This window comes from Oryx dammah, unplaced genomic scaffold (assembly GCF_014754425.2).
Source record: "Oryx dammah isolate SB20612 unplaced genomic scaffold, SCBI_Odam_1.1 HiC_scaffold_4, whole genome shotgun sequence".
NCBI classification, from domain to species: domain Eukaryota; kingdom Metazoa; phylum Chordata; class Mammalia; order Artiodactyla; family Bovidae; genus Oryx; species Oryx dammah.
The window spans coordinates 81208530-81213178 of record NW_024070188.1 but is presented as its reverse complement, the minus strand read 5'-3'; the positions used below and the strand labels follow the sequence as shown (position 1 = coordinate 81213178).

General features: G+C 51.1%; 1 long non-coding RNA gene across 1 annotated transcript; it reads left to right on the top strand.

Moving 5' to 3' along the window:
• The first annotated feature begins 318 nt into the window (after nucleotides 1–318).
• LOC120862791 lies at nucleotides 319–2042 on the top strand. Its single transcript, XR_005720847.1, has 2 exons — nucleotides 319–621; nucleotides 717–2042. It is a non-coding gene; the product is annotated as an uncharacterized LOC120862791 (long non-coding RNA).
• The last annotated feature ends 2607 nt before the right edge of the window (nucleotides 2043–4649 follow it).

Genomic DNA, 4649 nt, shown 5'->3' with positions numbered 1-4649 from the left:
CCGCCGCCGGGTCCGCTCCGCCGAGGCGCCGCGCTCCCCCCAGCGGCCGGGCCGCGGCTGGGTGGGTGGGTAGGGGGCGAGCTTCGGGCAAGATCGGGGGCCTGATGGGGGCCGGGAGCGGAGGGGAAGTGGTCCCGCAGTGGGCGGCAGCCGGGGAGGGAGATTCCACACATTCCTGGACGCGGAGGAGGCTGCCGTCGGCGGGGCGCCCTGAAGCTCCTGCAACGTTACTGGACGCCCCGCGGCCTTATATGGGCCCGCCGAGGCCTGGCCGGCGCCACTAGGCTAGAAACGGCCCGGGCCGGGCCCTCCGCAGCACTCCGGAGTCCTCCCCAGTCCCGTCCAGGGTGCTGCGCCTCCCTCTCTGGTCTGCTTCTGCGACCCTGGGCGAGTCGCCTGTCCTCTGTGACTCAGTGGCCCTAAAGGGTAAAGCGGGATTAGGAAGTGTGCTTGCTTCATAACTTTGCAGGGGAGGATGGAGTTAATTCGTACAAAGGGCTTGGTGCACGCCTGAGGAGCGGAAAGTGCTCCATCCATGGTGCCTTTTACTAGCTTTCTGTTCAGAGGGTCCTGCGGCCCTCTGTCCACACCAGGCAGAATTTGGGTAGCGGGGAGTCAAAGGTGGGTTGTCTCTGAGACACTGAGCCCCTCATCTCTGGACCTGCCGCTTACCGTGGGACCTTGACTTCTCTGAACCTGCTTTTCTCTCTTATCAGATGGTGAGGGTACCTGTCCCAGAGGCTTGCAGGATGGGCGTGGAGTCATCATTCAGAGGAGCTGAACACTCTGAGAGTGACAAGCAGGGCAAACTGTGAGGTGCTGATGGTTGCAGGAGTGAGAGTGAAGGGCCTTTTCCCTCCGCCTTGCAACCCCTCCTCCCACTCTGCTGAGTGTACCGCCCTTGACTTCATGGCTGATACTTCAATCAGCCAGAATGTACTCAGGCGTATGGACACCAGCATGTATCCGTGCATCCCCCATTAGGACACGTGGCCCATCTAGAATGACTGGCGGCTAAGGAACAGGAAGTATGCCCCTCTTGGCACTGGGTGTTGGGACTGGTCTGCAGGGGAGAGGAGAGAGGACAGGAGAGAGGGCTTACCTGGAGTCATCCTTTGGGTGGGTTTGGGGGTTTCATTTCCTTTTCCTATAGTGGGTGTGTGTACGTTGGCTCCAGACCTCATCTGGGTGTTCTCATCAGACCCCGAATCCAGGTGATTCCTCTCTCACCCCTATTCTGCTCACAGGGAGAAAGAAGCCTGTGGGTCAAGTAGTTTATATATCAGGCATGTTCCAGCAAAAGTAAAGCGCCCGGTGCCAAGGAGGACGGCCATGCCCTTGCAGACTTCAGGAACGACCAGCAACGACTGACCAGGTAGTCCATCCTCTGTGAGCCCCTCCCAGGTGTGATTCGGAGAATGAAGGACATGTGAACAACAGCAGAGATTCAAGTCGTTCCTGAGCATTCTGCCCTCTTGCTCACATATCCCATTAAGATGTGATGAAAGCCCCAGAAAGGATGCTCATAAGTTATCCAAACATTTGTAAAATGGAGACATTTTTTCTGCCTGAGAACAGCGAGGCATTGAATGAGGCAGAGTAGCCTCTGGCCCATGTTTCCTTTCCTTTTAAACTCTAAGTTCTCTTCTTCCAGGAAGCCTTCCTGTGATGCCGAGGTTCCAGATAACCCCTCACACTCACAGACGTCCACTTCGGCTCTCACCTGCTCACATGTTGCTTGAGAAGTGTTTGTAGAGTTCTGTTTTCTTAGTCTTGTTTCACAAATTAGGTTGTAAGGTCTGCAGAAGGGGATCAAGTCTTTAAAAATTTTCTCTCTCCTCTTTCCTGCCTTTCCATGGGCCACAGCTCTGCCCAGTGACATTCTGAACATGTCTTAGAAACTTTCCTATAGTCCAGACCAGCACTTTAGCTTTACAGCTTAGACACTGTCAGACACAATCAACTGTAAGATGAACTACTATTTCATGTACCACTGAGAAGGAAAAAAATGCTGCCAATTAAACTACGTAATGAAATCATTAGCAATGCCCTGATTTCAGCAGTTATAATGTGCATCTTAGATGCCAGTAATGGCTGTTCCCCAACCTCCAAGAATTGCCTGAATGAGCCAGGTGCCTGCTGTGTTTTCAGGTCTCTGCCCTCTGGTTTGGAGTGGGATGGGTCCACGGGGACAGCAAAGGAAGCCCTGCCCTTTCATCCAGGCTTCCTTGATAGACTGAGAGTCACCTAGGCACCGGTCCGTTTAGCAGATGGAGAAAGTAAGAGATCCTAACACATTCGAGAAAAAGGTCAGCTCTGACACCTAAACCATGAGTGCAACCTGAGAAGACACTGGACCCGTCTGGGGAATGTTCTCGGGGATGAATTAAGGAAGAAACAGGGGCAATAAGCATAGTTAGCTGACTTTGGAAGCCTGACTGGGGAAAACCACAAAATAAACAGGACAGTGGGCAGAGAGGACAAGAGAGGACAAGAGACCTTTCTAAGACAGGCCAGGCCTGCTCAGATGATGTTTTCATCAGATCATCTTGGCTTCTGAGCTGCAACTTGAGGGAGCAGTGGGACCAGAGAGGAAGCAGCGGTGACATCCCAGGGGTGCAGGTGTGCATGGGCGTTGGGAGTGAGTGGAGAGAAACAGCTGGGTTTGGGGTAGTTCTTTGAATTCTGTGAGCCCACGGGGTTTGCTGCTAGAGTAGACGTGGAGTAAGAGGAGGAGGCAGGAGTTTAGTGATACCATGATACTTTTGGCCAGATCCCCTGGAAAGGTGGATTGTCACCAGGTGAGATAAAGATGAGATGGTTGGGTGGCATCACTGACTTGATGGACATGAGTTTGAGCAAGCTTCGGGAGCTGGTGATGGACAGGGAAGCCTGGCGTGCTGCAGTCCATGGGGTCGCAAAGAGTCGGACATGCCTGAGCGACTGAACTGAACTGAGCTGAGATAAAGATGGCCATGGGAGGAGCAGGTGGCTAAACAGGCAGGCAGATTAACAGGGGCATGTTAATTCGGACACAACTTAGGAAACAGCAGCAAAACTTTAAGATGCCTGTTAAAAATCCAGGTGAAGGTGTCGAGTGGGCCATTGGTTATGTAAGTTGGAGTCCAGGAGGAAGTTAGGGCAAAGGAGTAAATATGAAGGCTGTGAGCATCCCCAGGGTGTTTCAAGCCTTGGTCTGGATGAGTTGACCACGGGCTGAGTGCTGGTCAGAAAGGGAGGAGTGGGAGCTGAGCCTAGGGACACTCTGGTCTGGGGTGCTGAGGGCAAGAAAGGGGCCCACGAGGTAGGGGACCACCAGCCGTTACCCGTCCTAGGATCCAAAGGAAGGAATCATCCCAAGGAGCAGATGGCAGTCAAGGATAGCAAAGGCCACTCTGGGTCCAGGACAGGACTGGTCCTTTGACTTTTGTCACATAGAGGTTTGGACTGCCCATTAGGAGAGCAGTTTGGGGACGTGGGAGGGGGTACAGGGAGCTCTTTTTTACAACCCATTTCTTCTTGCATGACCCTCTGTGTAGCCAGGCGTCTAGGTGTCGACTCCAGGTGCTTGAAAGCATGCGACACACTTGGAGACCGTCATTCTGAACCCCTCAGCTTCTCCTGGCAAAACGCTCCGTTGTTCTCATTACTCTGGGTCCGTCTTCCAGTTTCCTCGCCTGGAAACGTGTGGTGTGTGCCCTGGACACAACTGTCCAATAAGGCTCTGATTCACGTGGCACACGATTAAGGCAATGACCCACAGTCATTGCTGGGTTTGTTTCAATTTCCTGTACCTTTGTACTCTCTTTAAAAGGGTTTCGTTAAACATACAACAAATTATGACTTAACTTTCTTACCTTAATAAAAGTTTCCATCTAAACGCATTCACAGATGAAAAGATACCCTTTTGTCTAGACCACGGGCCCTTGTAGGGAGTTGAGAAGAATGTGATCACGATAATATACTGGCGAGACGACTCAGCCCAGCCCAGATGAGCTTTATCGAGTCTCTGTGTGTACTGGCTGGCTGGCTTTAAAAGATTTCTAGCCCTAACTTTTAGATAAAACTTGAAAGTTTTTCAAAGTACTTTTCCTATGCAATATTTAATTAGCCATTAACAACACTGTGGATTTTTAAAGCTAAAAACTATTATTCTCAAGTCATTAATTAACTGATTCATTCATTTACCCAGACTGCAATCTCCCATAAACTTGTTTAGTCACCAAAGAGATTGCATAACCTTGCAGCCTGGTGTCATTTTTCTAAACAACAGTTATTTAATATCATCGGATATTGTTAGTCTTCACATTTCTGAGTGTCTTGTAAATGTCATCAGTCACTTTCCATAGTTTGTGTGAACTGCACAAGTAATGTTGACAGTCTGACTGATGCATCTCTAAACCCCCCTTAGTTTTTTTTATTTTTATTTTTTGCGGTGGCCTCTCTCATTGTGGAGCACGGGCTCCAGGGCTCTTGTGCATGAGTAGTTGTGGTGCGTGGGCTCAGCAGTTGTGGCACACGGGCTTAGTTGCTCCTTGGCACGTGGGATCTCCCCGGACCAGGGATCGAACCCGTTCCCCAGCATTGGCAGGGGAATTCTTAACCACTGAATCACCAGGAAGTCCTCTTAACCCTCTTCAGATACACAA